Here is a 23,633-nt window from a genome sequence, read left to right on the forward strand (position 1 = left end):
TATTTTTATTGGGAAGTCAGATATACGGAAAGGAGACAGAGATCTTCCGCCTGCTGACTCACTCCCCAAGAAGCCGCAAGGGCCAGAGCCGAGCCCCTCTGAAGCCAGGAGCCAGGAGCCTACTCCAGCTTTCCCTCATAGCTGCAGGGTCCAAGGCCTTGTGCCGTGCTCAACTGCTTTCCCAGACCACAAACAGGGAGCTGGGTGGGAAGAGGGACCACTGGGCATGAACCGGTGCCCATATGGGATCCCAGCACATGCAAGGCAATTACTTCAGCCACTAGGTTACCGCACCGGGCCCTATTTATAGTTTTTTTTAAGGACCATTCACTTTTTTTTTTTTTAATTCTTTATTTTTCACAATATAGTTCATTAGGCTCAGGACATTTCCTTTCCATCCTCCCCGTTTCCTCCTTTATTGTAACAATAGTTTAGTTCCTCAGCAACAGTCACAACTCCAGGATTCTGTTATTTAAATATGTCCTTATATTGTAGGTATAGAGAATGGTATACAGTCCGGCAGTCTATTGTCAAGATATATGTAAAGTTTCATTGGCTGTCCCTCTTTTGTTCAGAAGTAGAGATGTATACTGCAACATATCTAATTCATGGTATACTCGCCTGTTATACAGATACTCTAGATAAATATATGTAAGTGTTTACCTATATAACTATTGACCTTGTATTTTGAATGAAGGTTGCCTGTATCAGACAGAGCATATATTTGTCCTTTTGGGACTGGCTTATTTCACTAAGCATAATGGTCTATAGTTGGGACCATTTTGTTGCAAATGGTAGAATGTCATTCTTTTTAATAGCTGGATAGTATTCCATGGAGTAGATGTACCACAGTTTCTTTATCCATTCCTCTTGATGGGCATCTGGGCTGTTTGCATGTCCTCGCTATCGCAGATTGTACTGCTGTAAATATAGGGTTATAGATCACTTCATATGCAGATTTAATTTCCTTTGGATGTATTCACAGGGGTGAGAGAGCTGGGTCATTTGGCAGATCAAGTTTCAGTTCTCCATACTGACTTCCACAGTGCTTGTACTAGCCTACACACCCACCAGCAGTGAAGGAGGGCACCTCTCTGCCCACGTCCGTGCCAGTAGGGGTTGCTAATACAGTTCTGAACGTAGCCAATCTTGCTGGAGTTAGATGGAACCTAAATGTGCTTTTTATTTGTATTGCCCTGATGCTAAGGAGCTTGAACATTTTTTCATGTCTAATGTCTATTAGCCATTCTAAATTTGTTCTTTTGAAAAATGTCCATTTCCTTTGCCCATTTTTTCACAGGTTGTTCGTTTTGCTGTCATTGTGTTTCTGAAGCTCTTTGGAAATCCAGGATATTAGTCCCCTATCAGTTGCACAACACATACTTCTTTATAAAAGTATTTGTTAACTTTTTTTGTTGAGGAGGTGGAGAAAAGTGAGGGAAGAGTAAGATTTCAAAAGAAACCTTCAGCCATAGGGAAATCTACTTAGCAATAACTTCCTTTCATAAAAATTACAGGCTTACAACTTCAAAACATACCAAAAGTGCAGTGCATCAATTCAATCTAAAAAATCAGTTGTGCCAAATATATTACTTGGGTATCAAATTTCCTTTCCTAAAAACACTCAGATTCACACCACTTATTAAATAATGTTTGCACACAGTAATCAGCAAAGTCTTTATCTTAATAATATCAGATCTGGATTAAATCATGGTGGCACTAGTATCTAAAAAAATCCAGTTTACTTATTCATCAGTAAATTGGAATACTTGATAATACCCCCGGAGACTTAGCGTATGGATGGCAGGATGGACAATTTTACTACGTACCTACTTTACTTAGTTCATTTACAAAACCAATAACACATTAGAACTTGCTTTTCACACAGATGTTTTCAGCTGAACAGATCATTATTATCATACCAATATTGAAGAATTAACCATTTCTGGGTGGGTCTCAGGACGGGGCGTCTCATGCCTGGATCCTGGACGGCCGCCATGGGCACATGGTGAGCCGTTCCCGGGCCTGCTGGGTTCCGGGGGCTGCTTCCTTCGGGGTGAGTAGACCGAGGGGGGAGGCCTCTGGGACTGGGCAGGTCCGGGACCCACCCGCCGCCCTCATTGGGTGGTGAAGGGGATTTGGGAGGGGCGCGACCTTGGGCCTGGGAATTTAAACCTCTAGCAGCCTCCTGGCAGCTGGTGGGTCTCAGGACGGGGCGTCTCATGCCTGGATCCTGGACGGCCGCCATGGGCACATGGTGAGCTGTTCCCGGGCGGCCAGTGCGCCATTGGTGCCAGGCTCCGCCTGCTGGCCGCCCGGCTGGAGAGCTCTGGGGATTTGGTTCTTTGAGTCGCTGCTTAATTAGCTCCAGGTTGAACCCATTGTGATTCTCGGACCTGAAACAGGCAGTAACTCTTCCTTTGTATAACTTGTAATCACTAATAATGCTGAGCACCAAATACCAGTCCATGCAGAAGCCTTGGCTTGGGGCTTGTCCTGCAAAAGTAGCTCCAACAGCTGGCTAATGTGTCAACTGGTAGGGAACAGAGTAGATCTGGTACGACTGAGCAAACCTTAGCCCACAAGTAAAACTAGAAACCAGGAGGGAGCAAAGGTCATTCCAGGCTAGGCTCTTGTACCTACTGGTCTGCAGGAGCCAGGAACGCTAAGCCACAGTGTCTAAGGCAGAGGTTGGGACAGGTAAGGAGCTGTGCCAAGCTGAGTCAGAGCAACCACTGGCATGCGAGTGATCTATGGCTGGGAACAGACCCGGTTGGAGAGCAAAGAGGAAAACCCAAGCTGGGCTGAGGTTCCCACCAAGAGGCGCGTGGCCTGGAAGGGGGACTGCGTTCTGATCTGGAAACAGTTGTAGTCTCCCTTGGCACAAGTGTGGACTGGGATTGGATGCACCGAACCGGGCCGGACCCCGACTCCCCCTGGTGTTCTGGAGGACCAGGGCAGATGTGCGATGGACTAGGCAAGGTCTCAAACCCCTACTGAGCCATGTGTGAGCCATATGTAGGTATGGACAAACCATGGCTGGGCTGGAACATCCAACAGCAAGAACCAGATTGGGTCGAAGGCCAGTCAGGAAAAGCCACAGTTCCTGCTATGACAGGAGGTGGACTGAGTAGGGTTGGCTCATGGACCCACTGGTAAGCGTGAAACCTGGCATTGGGAGAGGTTCTGATGGAGGAGCCTGGGCAACTCCTCTGGCAGGACACAGACCCGGCAGGTCAGCGCAAGAAACATGATAGGAAACAGCCCAGAAAAGGCCATGGAAAGCTACCCACTGGCATACAATTGGCAGACGTGGGGGCAAGACCAGGCTGAATCTGTCCACGTCATCCACTGGCAAATCCAGGCACCAGTGTGGGTTGAACCAGGTTCGGTCGCAACAAAGACTAGTGCACAATACGGAATGCCAAGGTGAGGTTGCCTGTACCGGAAGGGACCGCAGCACCCAACCAGCCTGAGAACAAGAAAGGAAGTGGGCAGAGCCAGCAGGGGAATAAGGGAGGGTTCCTTTGCTGGACAGCTACTCCCGCAGGAGAGCATAGGCTGGGATGGGGGCAGACCAGACTAGGCAGAACTACCACACCTGTGCGCCTCATGTGGCCTACATCAGGGAAAAGCCGGGCTTGACGGATTATTCCTACTGGTGCAAACAAAATTAAAGTGGGCGAGGTTTGTTTGGGCAGCATCAACTGGAATCTGGGAGTGGGAGAGGCCTGGGAGGGAAATAGTGGGCTCATCCCTCTTGGGTTACCACTTCCACGGGAGGGCATAAAACTAAGACAGCGGCTGGGGTGGAATGGGGTGTGGGACAGACTGGATTACTGCTACACTTACTGGCAAACCAGGGTAGGGGGCGGGCCTGGTGGGGGTTATTGTGGGTCACTCCAACTAGGCTGCAGCTCCCACTGGTTTATGTGAGGGCCAAGTGTGTGCTGGGCAGAACCAGGCTGGACTGCAACACCCATTGGTTCCTGTGGAAGTCGGGAGTGAAAACAGAACCAACCCAGCAATTACAACTACCAGCTGATCAGGTCTATCGACGGTGCCAGGCCTTGTACTTGTTAGCACATACAAGAAGTTTCTTTGGAGATCTTCCTAATCTAAATGCTGGAGTCAGAACCCTAACGAAGAAGAGAGAAGACAGAACGGGTCAACCAACCATCTCAGCTATGATGGACTATGTCAATCAGTGGATTTTTCAAAGACCTCATAGTGCTTGGAGTGGCAAGATTAACAGCGATTCATAACTGTGGCAATATCAAAACCACTTGAGCAAGAACCTCAGAGCATACCCTACATCCGGGACCTGGGGAGGGTGGGAAATTGGGTGAACCTTCTCCCTTAATACCCCCCTTTAAACATGAAGGTAACAATATGGAAAACATACTAGTATTATCCACTTTCCTGTAGCCTTTGAACCTTCTTACTCTAACTATGTAAAGAATGTCAAAATAAATTTTATTAATAAAAAAAAACATTTCTGAAATGAGGAATCTCTTGACATTAGTATTTCTTGGTTACGGAGCTTAGTTGGTATTATTCAGCATTTGTAATGAATATGGGAGAATTAAGGCAGAAGAGCACAGCTGATTCCCTCAGCAGCTTATTCTCAGCTGGTTCGGAACTGTTGCGGAGGCCGTGCAAAGGGCAGCTCTGCTGGCTGAGACGAGGCTCATGCCTGGGACCAACATGGGGCATGTAAGGTGAGATCAGAATCCTGGGGCCCACAGCATCTTCCCCAGGATCATCAATGCCCACCGCTCATGTTCAAACGATGCCATTCACTTGCTATGTCTCTTGGCTGCATGTGGATCATTTTTCCTCATTAAAAGCATCTGAGACTAACTGGACGATAACCAGCCTTTGTGAACTCTCCATTGGATATTTCTTCACTCTTAGGCTCGTTTTCTGCATGGCCGTTGCACTTGTCTTCGGTCATCTTCCTCACATAGTTAAGAGGCCCCTTCCGCTCAGAGGAGGATGGGTTTTTGAATGAGCCTCCAATTCTGTCCCACAAAGGGCAATACTGTCCAAAGCGGAAGTCAAGGTGCATGTGGTGGTCTGTGCGGTGAGCGGAGCCATTCATAAATGGCTTTAACACCTTGGGGACACGGAAATCACCATCATGAATGGAAATCGTCCAGATGTTAACCAAGCCCTACAAGCCTGAGAAGCCACCTTGTGCAATGGAAACACAAAAGGGTGTGTATGGTAAGAGCCTCTGAAGGAAGCCACCCACAGGGTGAAAGCGTGACTTGCCAAGGGAGTGGGAATCTTCCAGATATGATGCGGCTTATGGATGTGCTTATGCACCAGTCTGTGACGAAGGCCTCTGCGAATCCAGTAGATAAGCATGTCAGTGAAAAACACTGAAAATCAGCTGAAACCAGCCACTTGCAAACTCCCCTGCGTCGTCACAGAGCTTGCTGTAACCTCTCAGCTCCAGCAGGAACAACGACACAGTGGAAATACTTATCCATGGCAATGACTGCACAGTAAATTTAATCTCCCGATAGACTTGATTCTTGAAAAACTGCGGATGCTTCATTAATGCATGATCAAAGACAAAATAGTAGCTCAGGGCTGCACAGAAGAAATACAGGATGAAAGCGCCGCGGTTTGTCACGATCCAGGCTGATTGCCGGACGATGTCACCCTCTGGCTGAGGGGCTGGGCACACACAGGCCGTGAAGAAGGGGTCATCTGCAGCGCGGAGAACAAGGTCCTTCGCTGTTCCTGGCAGCTAGGAAGGTCCAGGCACGTATCCGACCTTTCCCGCCTGGGTCCGGCGGGCTGAGGTTTCCACATCCCCGCTGTCGGCCTCTCCACCCCGCGGCCGGCTGAGCGCGGACCCCCGCGTTCCACTGCCCGTCCCTACCCGGAGAGGGTGTGCCGCCATTCGGTCCATTCACTTTTATTGGAAAGGCAGATCTACAGAGACAAGAAGACACAGATAGGAAGATTCCTCACCCCCTGGCCCACTCTCCAAATGGCTACAGCAGCCGGAGCTGCTAAAGCCAAGAGCCAGATCTCCCCCTCATGGGTGCAGGTCCCAAGGCCCTGGACTGTCCTCCACTGCCCTCCTAGGCCACAGGCAGGGAGCTGGATGAGAAGCGGAGTAGCCGGACATGAACCTGCGGCCACATGGGATCCTGGCATGTGCAAGGCGAGGATCTAGTCACCAAGCCATCATGCAGGTGCATAATACATTTAAGTAGCAAAGAGAATCTTGTCATTGTCCCCAAGGGACTGTTCCACTGTAATAATTCAGGGAGCAACACAATAACTTTTCAAAGGGGGAAAGAGGTGTCAAAGTTTAGCTCTCAAATGAAAATGACTCTAAAATTAATTTGTCTAAAAAACAAAGTGTCGGAGATTGCCATTGCAGATGAACACAGAGTGAAATTCAGAAACTACAAATCATGATTTCCTTATGAGTGGGCAGCCCCAGATGTCAAACAGGAAACTTTGATTTTAAAAGTGCTTGAATAGAACCTCAGAGCATGCCCTACATCCGGGACCCGGGGAGGGTGGGAAATTGGGTGGGCCTTCTCCCTTAATACCCCCCTTTCAACATGAAGGGAACAATATGGAAAAAATACTAGTCTTAGCCACTTTCCTGTAGCCCTTGAACCTTTTTACCCTAATTAACTATGTGAAGATTGTCAAAATTTAAAAAAAAAAAGTGCTTGAATAAATACAGGAAGAAAGAATAAAATGATCAAGAGGAACAAGACAGAGTTTCAGGTGTAGGGTTTTTTTTTTTTTTAAGATTTATTTATTTTTATTGGAAAGTGAAATTTACAGAGAGGAAAATTTGTCCACTGATTCATTCCCCAAGTGACCGCAACAGCCAGAGCTGAGCCAATCTGAAGCCAGAAGCCAGGAGCTCTTCCGGGTCTCCCACACAGGCGCAGGGTCCCAAGGCTTTGGGCCGTCCTCGACTGCTTTCCCAGGCCACAGGCAGGGAGCTGGATGGGAAGTAAAGCAGCTGGCACGTGAACCAGTGCCCATGTGCGACCCTGGAGCATGTTAAGCAAGGATTTTAGCCATTAGGCTACTATGCCAGGCCCCCAGGGGTAGATTTTTAAAGCTTAATGATGATATGAAATCATTACGAGGTTTATAGAAAACAGAAAAGTAGAAACGGACCCTCCACGAAGCACAGGAAGAAGCCCTGAGGGACGCGCTGTGTCGGTGCGCTGGGACAGCCTTGGTCTGGAGCTGACGGAACCTAGGGACGCACAGATGTGTGCTCTCCATGTGCCGCGGGACTGTCCACACTGCGAGTCTCAGTGAGGCCTGGAGATGGGGGCTTGGTTCTCATCACCGTCCTTCTGCTGTGGGCCTTTCTTATACGCAACAATAATCTAATTTCTTAAAAGTTTCTCCCTAATTACTTGAACTAATTGATTCTCTTTTCAGTGATAAAACTCCTTAAATTTGAAAGCAGCGGCAGGCTGGCAGCGGAACTCCCAGGCCCGAGGAGGGGCCGCGTGGAGCCCCTGCCCTGCGGAGGAGCCCTGTGGAGCTCCCAGGCCCACGGACCACCACGTGGAGCTCACAGGCCTGCGTGTTTCTGTTTCAGGTACCTGGGCCCACGACAGCAGGCTACGCTCCGTGAGGACACCGAGTGACACCGAGTCTGAGCACTTGCCGTCCATGGGTCAGCCCTGAGCCTGTGGCGCGCTTATGGGGGAAGGTGAGTCCCTGCTAGGTTCTTCTGTTGGCTGATTGCTGGGATGGTCTGTGACAAAGTCAGGCTCAGGCTGAAATGCAGCGGATTTGGAGTAGAACAGCATGGCTTTTTACCCTGCTTCGTTCCAAGATGTGCCCCAAAGGGTCCTTGTACAACCTGGAAGCAGACGGGTTCCTGTTGCCAGTGGTTGTGACCTGGCTGGGGGCCCCTTCCTGCTGACGCACAGCCTTGACACTTGTCCTGGGCATCAGCCATGGTGAGCCAGGGGACACAGGGGCAGACCGGGATCAGGAGGGGCAGGAGTGCAGCCATGGTGAGCCAGGGATTGGGGGCAGGAGTGAGGAGCCAGGGCGGCCGTGTGCGGTGCTAGCAGACTGCCCCACAGAGGCGGCACCCGTGGCTGGCACTGCTGCCACCAGGCCACCTGTGGTGGCAGAGAGAGTTTGGAGATGTTTATACGTTGCAAAAACTAGACCACAGATGAGTGTCTTAAAAGAACAGGTGGGTATCTGTTGTTAAGCTTATTTTGGACTCTGTGTGTTACTTTTCAAGCATAAAGAGAATATTGGCACGACTAGAATGTGTGTAGCCTTGGGAAGACCTGATGGTGTGTAACAGAATGTGCTTTCAGCTTATAGGAAACTAGTGCTGAAGAAATAACAGATAAGCAATTTGTTACAAAATGTCTTGTGTTACAAACAAAATACATAGAATTGAAGTAACTTAGAGTTGGGTGATTATGAAGCAGACAACACCCAGCTGCGTGAGCCCATGCCAGCCGCGGGGCAGCCAGGGTGCAGCTGTGTGAGCCCGTGCCAGCCGCAGGGCAGCCGAGATGCAACTGCGTGAGCCCGTGTCAGCCGCAGGGCAGCCGGGATGCAACTGCGTGAGCCCATGCCAGCCACAGGGCAGCCCGGATGCAGCTGCGTGAGCCCGTGCCAGCTGCAGGGCAGCCGGGATGCAGCTGCGTGAACCCGTGCCAGCCGCAAGGCAGCCCGGATGCAGCTCCTGGCCCTGACTCTGGCCTGGCCCGGGGCCTACCTGCTGCAGTCACTTAGGGCGTGAGCCAGGGATGAAAGGCTGAGCTCTTGTCTGTCTCCATCTCTCTGTGTTGCTCCCTCCTTCCTTCCCCTCTTCCCCACCTCTGTTGCTCTGACTTTAAAATAAATACGCCTTAAAAAAAAAAAAACAAAGGATGCTGTGTATATCTAAATGAATGTGACCCAGCTGAGTCAGTGCTGAGAAAGATGTTAAGAAACCTGCAAAGCTAAAAATGTCAAGGTAAGCCAAGTGAAAGACAGCAGAGCAAAGCCAAGAAAAGAATCACGGGACGGGAAGAAGTCAGCTACAGAGTGCATAAGGCCGAGCTGCTTGTCCTGCTCTGGGAGGGCGTCAGGCTGCTGCAGGGCTGCATGGTAGAGGGAGGGGAGGGCGTCAGGCTGCTGCAGGGCTGCGTGGTGGAGGGAGGGGAGGGTGGACAGGCTGCTGCAGGGCTGCGTGGTGGAGGGAGGGGAGGGTGGACAGGCTGCGGCAGGGCTGCGTGGTGGAGGGAGGGGAGGGTGGACAGGCTGCTGCAGGGCTGCGTGGTGGAGGGAGGGGAGGGTGGACAGGCTGCTGCAGGGCTGCATGGTGGAGGGAGAGGAGGGTGGACAGGCTGCTGCAGGGCTGCGTGGTGGAGGGAGGGGAGGGTGGACAGGCTGCTGCAGGGCTGCGTGGTGGAGGGAGGGGAGGGTGGACAGGCTGCTGCAGGGCTGCGTGGTGGAGGGAGGGGAGGGTGGACAGGCTGCTGCAGGGCTGCGTGGTGGAGGGAGGGGACGGTACTGGGGAGGAGAGTGACTGACAGCTGGGATAGAGCTGAGCAGGACCAGTGAATGTGAGCAGTCGTGTGCTGACGTTGACAATCCAGATGAACTGATAACTTCCCCAGGGAAAAAAATTCCAAAGGAGAAATAGAAATTGAGAATTTAATGGGCTGATAAATACTAAAGAAATGTACATGAAAATAGAGAATTTCTGTTTGCAAAAAGCCTCCACACATACTGTTACAGATCAATTGAGGAGCACTTACTTTGTACTTGGACAAGTTGCTGCAGAAAGTCGGATAATATGGCAGAGAGCTCTCTGCACTGCGCCACCAGGTCTAATAATCAGGGAGAGAACAGGCCCCCTTTATTACAGGTCATTCTTTAAAATTCAGTGTGAAATATCAATGTTCTGAGTTTAAAGTTACAATCCAGACAAATGTAGGTTAGAACATTGGATAACTTGTCATCCCCAGGGGTGGCACCTGCCAGGGTTGCCTTGCACCTAGGCACGTGTTACACTGCTAGGAAAAAAGCAGCCAGATGGTGGGTATTCTGGGCCTGGTTAGTGCCAAATTTGTGTAAACTAGATCAGTGCATCAGCCTGGTTGCTTATTCCTTTTACTATTATTTTTTTAAGATGGGTGGGGAACGCCAGGCCCGGACATGCCACCCAGCTCCCCAGGCTGCAGGTTGCCCAGGGAGGAGCTGAGGTCATGTTGGAGTGCGACTGGCTGAGGGCATGATTGACAGGGAAGGAATGAGTTCTGGACTGTTCCTAGGTAGGGAGTGAGATGTGTGGCTTAGACAGGGGACAGAGGGCATGTCTAGGTCAGGCCAAAACACCCACCCTTGTGAGACCTGGGATGGACAGAATAGTATGACCTGCGGCCCACTGGCTCCTGCAGAAGCTGGGCGTGGGGCACAGGCCCAACTGGAATGTGCCCGGGAGGGGAATGTGGGCACTTCCTGCTAGGCTGTGCCTATCGCTGGTGAACACAAGAACCAGGGTTTAGGGCGCACCAGGTGGGACAAGACGGTGGCACCTATCAGCATGTGTGAAGGCTGGGGCTCGGGGTGGGGCAGGCTGAGCTGAACTGCAGCACCCATGGGTGTGCGTGAGAGCTGGATGGGATATGGGCTGGGCTAGGCTGCAGTGGAACTGGCATGCCCAGAAACCATGGTTGGGGGCAGCCTGGCAAGGTTAATGGGGGTCACTCCTACTGGTATAAACAGGGACCAGGTCCGTGGTGGGCTAGGCTCAGCAAGGCCACAGCATCCATCAGTCCATGTGAGAGATGGGGCTAGGGAGGAGTCGACCGGGCGACTGCACCCACAGATATTTGCTGGTGCAGGTGACAGACCACAGCTGACCCTGCATGGCCGGTACACACAAGAGTCAAGGCTGAGGTCACCCCAGAGAGGTTTCTTGGACTCAGACCCTGGCTGCAGAGAAAATCGCAGGATGTGTAGTCCACCTTGGAGTGTGTATACTAGGACCAGGCCTCCTCTGCTGCCGATGCCTGTGTGCTGGGCAGCATGTCCAGATGCACCAGGAGCATAGCGGCCAGCTCGCCCAGGCCGGCAGGAACATGACTGCCTCTCAGAGGAGGGGAAGCAGAACAGGGTGGACACTCTCCTGGCCAGGCTCTGCGGCACGTCCCCGGGTCTGAGGACGTGCTACGGTGGACTTCATCAGCCAACAGACCTGGAAAGATTTGCTCAACCCTAAAGTAACAAAACCAACAATTCTGAGAACTATCAGAACCACGCAAGTCGCACCCTTGGAGCACTCCTCCCCACATCAGCGTCTCTAAGTCCTTGTCAGATGGTCATTGCCCCCACCCCAGGTGCTGCTGTAGTTTGAGAGCAAGGCACGGCACCCTCCTCCCAGATGGACACAGGAGGGGAAAGGACAACAAGATACAAGAACCCTGAGGCGTCTGTCCCAACACTCCCTCCGCACGTGACCTGCGCGCCCAGCCGGAGGCCCGCATGGGCGGGCATCCCTCTCAACTGTGCATTTTTTAAATTGTAAGGCTTATCGCAAGATTTCAAGACTGGCTCCACGGAATATGTTTCAGTGCAGGTCACCACTGTATGGATTGCTGGAGAAGGATCATGTCTACACAGAGCCTGTGATGAAGTTCAACACCTGTTCATGGCGGGGCTCCCAACGCAGGGCTGGACGATCGCATGGAAATCCCGTCGGGGAAGAAGAGAAACAAGGCCGGGCGGAGGGGAGGCTATGGTTTGGCCCCATACTAGATGTCCACTTCGCTGTGCCAGGGACATTAAAGAGACGAGAGAGAAACGATCTGAAGTGAGGGAATGACAGTGGAAAGCTAAGAGAATCCAAGCAAGGTGTTTACTAAGATATTCAGGACCTAGGATCATGAGCAGCATCTGAAGGGACCTCCGTGTAACGGGTCGGCCTCCCGTGAAGCGCCCAGTTAGCCAGTGTGGGCGCTGCGGGCTGGACTGCGCGCTCTGACGGTCCTGGAGGCCGGAGGAAGCCGAGCGCAGAGCTCATGCGCGGTGGACAGTATGCTCGTAATTAAACCTGTGGTTCTACTCAGTGAAGACTGTGATTCTGAGTCAGAAATCCAGATCAGTTTGAAATTCACCAGAATCTGCAGAGTCAGCAGCAAGAGCACAGCTAGAAGTGGACTGACTGACTGCAGAGCATCAAACTGCTCCAAGGGTGAGACAGACCAAAGCCCCAAGCCTGGAAGGCGGAACGGACACCTTTATTGTCTGCAGCAAAAACGATTGCTTAAGTGAAACTTGAAAAAGCAAAATTGTAAGACCAAAAAAATAGGTAAGCTGAATTTTACCAAATTAAAGATACCCAAGAAAAATTCTATGGATAAGATTAATGAAAGGCTGAGAGAAAATAGAACAGGTGCACAGCTCCCCTGGCTGGCTGCTGCGGCGGACAGAAGGCTGAGCCTGGCGCAGCAGGGCAGGGGTGTGGGCACCAAGGCTCTGAGCCGTTGCCAGCTGGGCCTCTGCACGGGCTGACCCTGCCTGACCCGGCCTGGAATGGGAACACACTCCGGGGTCTGGTCCAGCAAGGCCTGCTGGGGACCGCTCACCTCTAGAACAATGACAGGGTAACACACACTTGGCAGGGAACGGGCAAAGGGCTTGAGCAGCTCACAGAAGGGCAGATGGAAAAGGCTGATACAGAAATTCCAAACTCATTCCCGGTCAGTCAGGCTGGGTGTGTGCTGAGTGTCTGTGGAAGGTGCAGGGTGGGGCCCGCCTGCGCATGCCCGAGGCCGTGTTAGGTGTTCTCTAGAGAGGGAATGAGGAGTGAGTGAGCCTATGTCTGCAGCTATGGAATCCCGCAGGGCCACCTGGCACAGGGCCACCTGGCACAGGGTCACCTGGCAGGCACTGCTCGCTGTGTCCCATGAGTGCAGCAGCTGCTGAGTGGTGTCCATTCCTGGTATGTTCGTCAGCTACACAAGGAAGCACTGGTACTGAGTTAAAACTCCCAAAATACTGGGCCCAGCGTGGTAGCCTAATGTCTAAAGTCCTCACCTTGCACATGCCAGGATCCCATATGGGCGCTGATTCTAATCCTGGCAGTTCCACTTCCCATCCAGCTCCCTGCCTGTGGCCTGGGAAAGCAGTCGAGGACAGCCCAAAGTTTTGGGACCATGCACCTCTGTGGGAGACTCGGAAGAGGCTCCTGGCTCCTGGCTTCGGATTGGCACAGCACCGGCCATTGCGGTCACTTGGGGAGTGAATCATTGGATGGAAGATCTTCCTCTCTGTCTCTCCTCCTCTCTGTAAGTCTGGCTTTCCAATTAAAAAAAAAGTCTTCAAAACACCTCCAAGATATCACATTGGTCTCCTGTATCCGTCACAATGCAGACATGGACGCCAGATGCATGTGTTTACAAGAACTTGTGACCAACGAATTCCCGCGTTCTGTGGGGTGGCAGCGACAGGTGGTAATGCCCAAAATTGCCAAGAGAATGAAGGGACGTGTGCTCAGCCCTGGAGTCCTGCAGGAGCCGTGCTGCTGTGCGCTGGCTGTGTCACCTCGGCGTCTCCACCTACCACACAGCAGCTTGGGAAGGAAGGAGGTTCTTCCCAAACAAAAAGCAGCAAAGAAAGAAAAAATAGCACAACATCGCTGATCTGGAGCCTCGCTCTGCGCCCAGGGTGACTAGGGTGTGCACTCCTGGCTCCACGGGGCTCCACAGGGCGCCAGCAGCAGATACTCTCACACCGCGTCTCGCTGTGGCGGGGCTGGGGACACCAGCCCGGGTCACCAGGTCCATTTCATGAGCCCAAGGGGTGCGGGTTCCTGGCTCAGGTCACCTGGCTTGGGTCCTGGGGCCCACCTGCGTGGTGGCTGCCGGTTTCCTGAGCCCCGGAGGTGGGGGTCCAGGCAGACTTTGTGGTCAGGCTGTCGGTGTCACCCCCGAGAGTCCCCGTCCAGTACTGGGGGCTGCCGCTCTGATTTCTAATTCCTTCTAATAGTTTTGTGGTTCCAGGTCTTAGACCCATTTTGAGTTAATTTTAAATACGATGTGAAGCAAGTGTCCAGCTTCCTTTGGTTACACGTGGATACTCAGTCTGCTGAGTGTCTGCCCACCCCGTGAGGGCGGGCACTGTGGAGCAATGTGGCAGCAAACACAGGGACAGCGGGGCACTGCCGAGTGTCTGCCCACCCCATGAGGGCGGGCACTGTGGAGCACTGCAGCAGCAAACACAGGGACAGCTGCGGCTCCTTCAGCGCCGGAGCCCAGACTCCAGGCCGCAGTGACCAGTGGCCCAGGCGCCTCCTTTGGGAAGGCACCCACTGGTCCACAGCACGATCTGACCTCCTCCATAACAGGGACATGGGAGAACACATGCCCACCACTGCCAGGCTGTGTCCCTGAGGGCGCCTCCAAGGCCATTTGACCCCAGGGTGGCCAAGCCCTGTCCTACTTACAGCTCTAAATCAGGACCTGGGGCACTGTCACCACGCACCAGGGAGGACTCACCGTGGGCTCGAATCTGCGGCCTGGCCTGGCACTGCAGGGACACAGGCTCCTCCCTCGCGCCACTGGAGGTCTGGACCAGTGTGCCAAGCTGCCCCTCTCCTGGCCTGGAGACCGCAGCCTGTCTCTAGCACACTGCTGCAGCCAGCCCTGTCGGAGGTCCCTGTCGGCCTTGCTGCTCAAGAAGAGTGGTGGAAAGCTCAGCTCACACCCACTGCCTGTACCAGAGGCTCAGCTCACATCCACTGCCTGTACCAGAGGCTCAGCTCACACCCACTGCCTGTACCAGTACTAAAGTCAATTTCTGGACCGGTTCCCAATCGCATCCCATTAAAAGCTGTGTCCTGACAGGGGCTAGTTACAACTGCTCAGTTCACTTGCATCCCACAGCTGCTACTCACCTGCCCTCTCACCCGCTGTGTGTGCAAGGCTCTGATGGCGAAGGGACCAGGGCCCGGTAGAGGCACAGCTGGCTTCAGGTGGGCCTGGAACCCTTGGCAAGAGAGAAGCACCTGGAAGCCAGAAAGCAGAACCTGACCCCATGGACATGCCGCAGGCACAGTGAAAGGGCAGTGCTGCCGGGTACACATGCACAGAGGGACGTCCTTGCACCAGGAGGCCGAGTGTGCTCCATTACCCCGGGACCTGGTCACAGTCATCCCACGGACAGAGGAGGTGGGCAGGCATGTGGCACAGCCCCAGGGGCCGGGGGTAGGGGGAAATCTCATTGATCCAGTCCTGGCCATAGTCGTCCAAGGGACACAAGTGGGAAAGTGCAGTGGTCACAAGCAGTGGACAGGCGTATGGCATGGCCCCATGGGCCAGGGGGCATCCCCATTGGGTCCAGCTGACACCCTGCAGGCTGGTGTGATGCCAGACAGGTGCCCCGCCCTGGCCACCTTCTTCACCCCACCTGCACCCCAGGTCTGTCCCCGTGCCCCCATCACTGCCTTTGAAGGAATCTCCTGAGGAGGCACACGCTCTGCCTTCCCCACCCTTCCCGGGGTCGGGCCATCAGCCCTCACCCTGAGATCTGGGGCTGGCCCCTCAGAGTTCACCAAGCAGCTCCCTGCTAATGGCCTGGGAAAGCAGCAGAGGTAGCCCAACTCCTTAGGTCCCTGCAGCCACGTGGGAGACTCAGAAGGAGCTCCTGGCTCCTGCAATCGAGCCAGCCCAGCTCTAGTCATTGGAACCATTCATAGAGTGATCCCAGCAGATGGAAGATCTTTCTCTGTCTCTCCCTCTCTCTTTCTCTGTAACTCTTTCAAGTAAATATAAGTAAATCTTTAAAAAATAAAATAAGGGAAAATATTTCACTGATGGTCCTAGGTGGGAATGGAGCAGGGTAAATGGGTGTTTGGTGCTGCGTGAAGTCTGGGTGAGCGAGAAGGCCTTTCGGGGGGGTCACTCACTGGAGGCCATCCGAGCACATGCAATGCATACCCTGCCACTCTCAATCTATGGCATACAGGCTGGGTGTGCCGGTCCCGAAGAGCTGAAGGAGCCGTTGCTGTGTGCGCCGGGGCTGGTTCAGCCGCCTCCTGGCGCCCCTTCGCGGCCACCAGCCCCTTTGTCTCCATGTGCGGCCACTCCTTCCGTGTTCCCTCTGTCCATTTTCTCGTTGAAGTCTGTGAAAGCCATCAGCCCTGGGCTGCAAGACAGCCTTTCCCCATGTGGGGTGGAATGGGGTCCCCGTCCCTGCTCACAGTAGCCTGGAGTCTGAGCTGCAGGGTCCTGACCAGATCCTTCCATCCACCTGCCCTTTTCCTGCCCCACAACAGCATGGCACCCAGGGGCACAGCACATTCATTCACATGTGTGTGGGGGTTGTTACCTCGGCTACAGTGAAGGGAAAATGGGGAGGGGGTTTCTGGTCCGTGCTGTTTCAGGTACCTTGTTCGCGTGAGAAGCAGCTTCCGCCTCAGTTCCATGAGTACCTGCAGTCCACAGCAGGACCCTGTGTGCCGCCGATGTCCTTGGTGCAGCACGGCCAGCTCGGTCCTGGAGCTGCACTGGGATTAGCGCTGGGCAGTGGGGCTCACGCTGCCCGCCCCAGCCCCCAGAAGGGCTTATTGCAGTGCCGTCTGTCCTTCAGGCTCTCCGGCTTGTGCGGCCACCCCTTGGGGGACAAGACATTGGAACGGCAGTGCCGGAGCGCTGGGTGCACCCTGCAAGGACGTGAGGGGAGCTGGGCAAAAAATAGGTCACATGTGCTGGGTCCCATGTCACGCGGCTTCCAACCCCAGGCCAATGGGATGGTGGCCCCCTTCAATTGAGAACAAAACATCACTCTAATTTCTCCCCCTTAGCATTTCATCTCTGAGCAGGCACCGTGGCCATCTGTCTGATACATCAGGCAAGCCTTGCCGACCTCACCAAGCTGCTTTGTTCTGAGGTAAGGGGATTCTGAGGGCCCTGGGTTAAGGTGGCAGCGTGCAGGCACCGGTGGCTGAGCCTGGCTGCAAGGGTGCAGTCAGAGCCTGGGCTCCGGTGCCGGTGTGCATGTGGGGCAGACAGGACCGGTGCTTGCTCAAGGTGCCGAGGACAAGTGTGCCAGCAGCTGCTCTGGGAGCACGGGCTCCCTCCCGGCAAGGCAGCAGCTACGCTGTGCCCGCTGTGCACCCCGGTCACCGTGGGCCCTCGGTCCTCCGCCGTGGTGATGTGGTGGGTCCCGGTCACCGTGGGCCCTCGGCCCTCCGCCGTGGTGATGCGGTGGGTCCCGGTCACCGTGGGCCCTCGGTCCTCCGCCGTGGTGATGCTGCTCCTAGTCTTGACCCCTCTAGACAGAGTGTTTGTGTCTGTGTTGGTCCGAGACACTGGGTGCGCTGTGGTTGCCACCGTGGACGTTCTGGGCACAGGCACATCCATCTTGTTGGAGGACACTGCCCTCGGCGCTGGGCAGGTGAGCCACTGGCTGTTCCCTGCAGTAAGCTCTGCGAGGGCAAGTGTCACTGCATGAAATGGCCACGGAACCTCTCAGGTTTGAGCTGGGAAATAACACGCTCCCACCCTGGGAGGCTCAGGTGGGATCCCCGCAGGCTGGAGTCTGGGGAGTGTGTGAATTTAGGGTGACATTTTTCAGCTCAGACACAAAACCAACATTTTGTGTGCCCTGTACCTGAGCCGGATGTTCCAATGAACGCATTTTGTGAAGGCGGGTGGTTGGCTCTATAATGTCTGTCTGCCCACCGCCCGCCTTGGCGTCGGCTCCCCGCGTCGGCTCCCAGTGTCCCCGCGTCGGCTCCCCGCGTCTGTCTGCTCTCTGTGTAAGGGTTGGCTTGGGTAACTGTGACAGAAGTTCCCAGGACCCAGGTCAGGTGGCATGCTCTGTGAGGTCTGTCAGGAAATGGGTTTTTGTCTATCCAAGATGAAGCATCGGGAATCCATGTTTTGACTGGCTTTCCAGAGAGCATCCGCGGACAGGTTCACGGAAGCACGCGCTGGGGTGGAAGGACCTCTGGGCCGCAGCACAAACCTCGGGCTCTTCCGGAGCACGGTGTCCTGGGAGTGTCACGCCAGGGCTGCCGCAGCCTCAGAGGCAGTGCCCCGAAGAAGTGCTTTCCAGCCAACCCCACCTCTTGCCTAAAGGGCATTTTTCTCTTGTCTCACTGAGGTGGGCAGAAAAGTGGGCTGTTGATGCCGCGGCTGTTTATGATTGGAGAAAGTCACTGTGGGTTCTGGTCTTGTCTCCTCTCTCCTCTTTCCCCACAGCCTGGCCCTGTGGTCGGAGGCCGTGCCTGTGCTGGCTGGTCATGGGTCACAGAGCACCCTCGGCCAGCTGCTGTCCATGTGGGACAGAACACGGCCAAGCCTGGAGGCCAAGCCTGTGCCATAGGCAGGACTGCACATGTGCCTGGGAGATGCCGTGCAGGAGCAGCAGCGCTGAGCCCTAGTCCCTCTCAGAACCAAGGTGCAGGAGCCCTGGCCAGGCGGCCTGATGGCCACGCTCCTCTCTCCCCAGCCCCAAGGCAGCCCTGCCCTCCTAGCGTCCTTGTGCTTCTGGTCTCGCAGCCATAGGTGTTGTGGGACGTGAGGGTGCCTTCTGACCCCACCCCCCACGCACCTGTCAGCCATACATGTTACTTAGGGACTGCAGGGTTCTGCCTGCAGCGGCCCCCAAGCCCCGACAGAGCCCCGTCCCGCTCAGGTCACATTCAGCTCAGGTACAGGGCACACCCACAGGCCTGTTGGCCCCTCTCCCACTGAGGGCCCTCCAAGATCCTGGGTGCTCAGGACCCACAAGCCCCGCTTGTTGGAACAGGGTCACCTGAATGTAGGCAGGCCAGCAGGGAAGGAGCTAGGCTCACCTTCCGGCTGGCGGGAGCAGCTTAGTGGTTCTCCTGCTGGGGTCCCGGGACCATCACCCTCACACTCGCCTGGGAACTCTCCGGGAGTGCCAGTCCTCATTGCCCTTCCCCGCAGGCACTCTGAGCTGTGACCTTGATGCCAGTTTTAGAGTCTGGGATGGATGGTGCGGGAGTTACAGTTCAAGTGCTGCAGCCGGGCAGGGACCCACCCTAGTGGGCCCCCATCCCTGCCGTCGGATGACCCCGCCGCTCACATGTGCCAGATATGAGGCAGCCGACGTGTTTCCACTGTGTGCATCTGCGCCACACTGGCCCTTGTGCTGGAGAACACAGCCAGTTAGCCTGTGCCTCTGTCCATCTGCCCTCCTGCTGACAGGACCTGAGGCCAAGGGGCCGTGAGGGAAACCTGCCAGGGCAGGTGCTGGGAAGGAGAGACAGAGGGCCATCTGGCAGGGAGTCAGGAAGGGTGATGGGGCTGCAAAAGCCCCTGCTTGGAGGAGGACCTGCCGGGGGTGCGGGGCCGCACAGGGAGCGCCCGCCTTGGGCTGCCCCTTCCAGCCTGCCACGCAGCTGCAGCCCCTGGCCGGCCCTGCTCTCCCACCCAGCCTGCAGTGGGGTGAGAACATGACAGGGTGGGATCACACAGGCCAGCCACGCAGCAAGCTGCAGACCAGGGCGGCCACGGCAGTCAGGGCGAGAACAGTGACTACTGCTCCTAAGATGTGTAGGCAGTGAGTGAGCTGAGACCAGGAGACCACACACTCAGAGAGCAGACGGGGCAGAGGTGAGCTGCCAAGCCTGGGGTGGACGTCTTGACCGCTGCCATCCACAGGGTAAGCCCTCTGGGACCTGCCAGCGGGTATGCATGTGTACACAGCAGGGCTGGCAACACTGGTCTATAATGCCCCTGCCAGGGCCTGGGATAGCTACTGCTGCTGGGACAACATGCCGTGTAGGGCCTGCGAGGGCCTGCCACCGAGCTGGGACCCTCTGGGTAGGACCTGCGAGGGCCTGCCACCGAGCTGGGACCCTCTGGGTAGGACCTGCGAGGGCCTGCCACCGAGCTGGGACCCTCTGGGTAGGACCTGCGAGGGCCTGCCACCGAGCTGGGACCCTCTGGGTAGGACCCGCGAGGGCCTGCCACCGAGCTGGGACCCTCTGGGTAGGACCCGCGAGGGCCTGCCACCGAGCTGGGACCCTCTGGGTAGGACCCGCGAGGGCCTGCCACCGAGCTGGGACCCTCTGGGTAGGACCCGCGAGGGCCTGCCACCAAGCTGGGACCCTCTGTGTAGGACCCGCGAGGGCCTGCCACCGAACTGGGACCCACTGTGTAGGACCCGCGAGGGCCTGCCACCGAGCTGGGACCCTCTGGGTAGGACCCGCGAGGGCCTGCCACCGAGCTGGGACCCTCTGGGTAGGACCCGCGAGGGCCGGCAGGCACAGTGAAAACGGTCATGTGGATACCCTCTACCTTCGCACTCATGGCACGGAGGCCTCTGTCCTCGGCTGACTGGTGCTGTCATGTGCAGCTCAGAGAGAATTCACCCTGTCCACACAGCAGCGGGAATGACCTCAGAAGTGACACCTTGTGTCAGAGATGCTGGACATGAAGACAGTGCAAACCATGTGGCCCGAACATCCACATGGAGGGTGGCCCTGGTGGTGACCGCCCGGAAGCACCGGACACCCGCTGCCAATGTGACCCGGAAGGCAGCAGTGGCACTGGGTGCCATGGCAGGCGTTAGAGCTCACCCAGGACTGCCTGGCATCAGAGCTCACCCAGGACTGCCTGGCACAGAGCTCGCCCAGGACTGCCTGGTGTTAGAGTTCGCCCAGGACTGCCTGGAACAGAGCTCGCCCAGGACTGCCTGGGGCATACTTACACTTCCTGCCTGGGGCATGCTTAGGCTATCCCACTCAACCAGCAGGCAGAGCACACATAGGGTATGGTTTGTGTGCACTACAGGGTAACAGGCCTGTTGGAAATGCTGACTGCACTGCAGCCCCCTCACTACCCTGTGGGGAGCACTCTGCACCCCAGGAGCCTGTCCCAGCAGGCTGTGTCTGGGCTCAGGGGTGATCAGCTGGCATTTTCCTGTAATTCTCTCGCTTGCTTTGGCAGCATGTGTACTAAAACTGTTGGCTTTAGAAAGGTTCCTGCTGCTGTTAACAGTCAAACCTTTAGGTGTGTGTTTTATGTATAAAATTTAAATTGGCAGACGGAGAGTGTCATGCGAGAGTGTGACAGACGCACAGCTGGTAGGATGGAGGTAGGACAGAACTGCCCGGTGTGGGCACTGCTGCTGCCCTGACTCTGGGCTGCCTCGAGACACTGTGAAAGACCCCGGGCAAGAGCAGAAAATTGGTGCAGTGAAACCAGGAAACAGTGCTGGGGAGGGCACCGTGGGCAGGGCACAGTGCTGGGGAGAGCACAGTGGGCAGGGCACAGTGCTGGGGAGGGCACCGTGGGCAGGGTACAGTGCTGGGGAGGGCACCGTGGGCAGGGCACAGTGCTGGGGAGAGCACAGTGGGCAGGGCACAGTGCTGGGGTCAGGGCACCGTGGTGGTCAGGACACAGTGGTTGATCAGGGCAGTCTCATTGTACTGGCATGGAGTCCCATTCTGTGTTGGTCGGCTCAGGGCAGCCTGGACAAAGGCACAGTGGGCAGGGCACGGTGGTGGTGTCAGGGCACAGTGGTGTGAAGGGCACAGTGGTTGGTCAGGGCAGTCTCATTGTGCTGGCATGGAGCCCCATTCTATGTGGGTCAGCTCAGGGCAGCCTGGACAAAGCCTGCCTTTCCGATTCCACCATGGTCTGACAGAGCTGTGCTGTCCCTCTCTCCTGGCCCTGTGGTGGACCCAGCTCCTACAACTGACACCCAGGGAGCACGTTCTGTTGGCTGGTTCATGCGCTGTTTGCATTTGTGTGTGGCAGGTAAAAGTACCTAGGTCGTCTCTGCCACACACATTTTCCAATGCTTATGCTAAAATTAAAAATAAAAACCAGAATAGAATGGAGGAGACTGGCAGCTAGGGGATTGCTGGTTAACAGGCCCACGGGGGATTAGTTGATCTTTGGGATTAACTCTAATCCTAGCGTCCAGCTGAGGAGCAGGGAGGTGGGGTCAGCCCTCCTGTGGTCCCTGTACTGTAGGGGCTGTCCGTGCTTTCCACCGCCCTCCCTCAGTTTCCTCCTGAGGCTGCCAAAGTCAGACCCCACCAGGGGTCCAGGGGCCCTGGTGTCATCTTTAGCTCATCCTTCCCCTGTGTGCTCCTGTGCCCCATGACCAGCTGTGCACACTTACAGGTGGCTGCCTACGAGGGCGTGTGTGTGTGTGTATGTGTGTGTGTGTGTGAAGCCTCAAGCAAGATGTGCAGCACATGTGAGGCCACGCTGTACCCCTGCTGCCAGGATGAGCATGGCCAGGATAAGCATGCTGAGGCCACGCTGTACCCCTGCTGCCAGGATGAGCATGGCCAGGATAAGCATGCTGAGGCCAGCCTGTACCCCTGCTGCCAGGATGAGCATGGCCAGCAACTCCAGGACCCTGTTGGTATGTGTGCATGTGTGTGCCCTCCCACACATGTTGCTATCTGTGTGTGTGATCCCCACAGTTGTTGGCATGTGTGCACACATGTGCTCACTGTGCCTGGAGTATTTGCAGGCTGCCGGGCCCATTGCAAGCCCCATATGCACAGGCTCCTGCACGTGGGGCTCCATGGGACGAGCAGAACGCTGTCCAATCAGAGGTGCCCACCTTGGCCACCAGATCATGGCACTCTTGGCTTTCTAGTTGGACTTTCTACAACTTTTAGTTAGGCTGTGATGAGCTCCATAGTCCTTTTAGCTTCTTATCTGCACTGCACCATGCCATGCTGTATGTGCCGGGTGAGGGAGGGGAGTGCACCATGCCATGCTGTATGTGCTGGGTGAGGGAGGGGGCAGTGCACCATGCCATGCTGTATATGCTAGGTGAGGGAGGGGAGTGCACCATGCCATGCTGTATGTGCTGGGTGAGGAAGGGGGCAGTGCACCACACCACGCCATGCCATGCCATGCTATGCTGATCCCAGTAGTTAGAGCCATGGACAGCGTTCATGGTGTGGTTCAAGTCCTGCTAGCCCCTATGCGCCATGAGCTGCATTCTGTCCCCAGACACGGGGTCCTTCCCCGCCTGGCACACCATGCACAGTCTGTGTTTGGTATTATTCATCGGCGGATGGTGGCTCAGATCTGGGTCTGACACTGATGGCGTCCCCAAGGTCCCCAGCATGAGCTCCGCCGAGGCCTGGTGCGGTATTGCTCCACATCGCTGCCAGTTGAGAATGCTAGAGCGAGCAGCTGGCGGATTACACAGCTTTCTTCCCAGGAGTGTGCCCTGTGGTCCCTGGGAAATTGCTGGGGGTCATGTGGTGTGCACTGCGACCTATTGGCCTATTTGTGTTTCCCGTGGACTAAGGGGCTGCCCACCTGATGGTGCACTCCTTGCTGTGTGGTCATCCCTCTGCAGGGCCTAGCATGGCCCACCTTGCTGACCCGTGTGAGCTCAGGGTCCACAGAGGGGCATCCTCTGCCTCTTTCTGCCGGTGTGTGCCTCCCCTGCTCTGCTGTCCCTGGCCCGGCTGCCCCTGCTCTGCTGTCCCTGGCCCGGCTGTCCCTGCTCTGCTGCCCCTGCTCTGCTGCCCCTGCTCTGCTGTCCCCGGCCCGGCTGCCCCTGCTCTGCTGTCCCTGCTCTGCTGCCCCTGCTCTGCTGCCCCTGCTCTGCTGCCCCTGCTCTGCTGCCCCTGCTCTGCTGTCCCT

At 55.5% G+C, this 23,633-nt stretch overlaps 1 pseudogene; it reads right to left on the reverse strand.

The window, feature by feature from the left end:
* Positions 1-4,690: 4,690 nt before the first annotated feature.
* LOC121160649 lies at positions 4,691-17,393 on the reverse strand (annotated as a pseudogene).
* Between the last annotated feature and the right edge of the window lie 6,240 nt (positions 17,394-23,633).

Source organism: Ochotona curzoniae, unplaced genomic scaffold, assembly GCF_017591425.1.
Source record: "Ochotona curzoniae isolate NIBS_2020 unplaced genomic scaffold, NIBS_Ocur_1.0 contig_4516, whole genome shotgun sequence".
NCBI lineage: Eukaryota > Metazoa > Chordata > Mammalia > Lagomorpha > Ochotonidae > Ochotona > Ochotona curzoniae.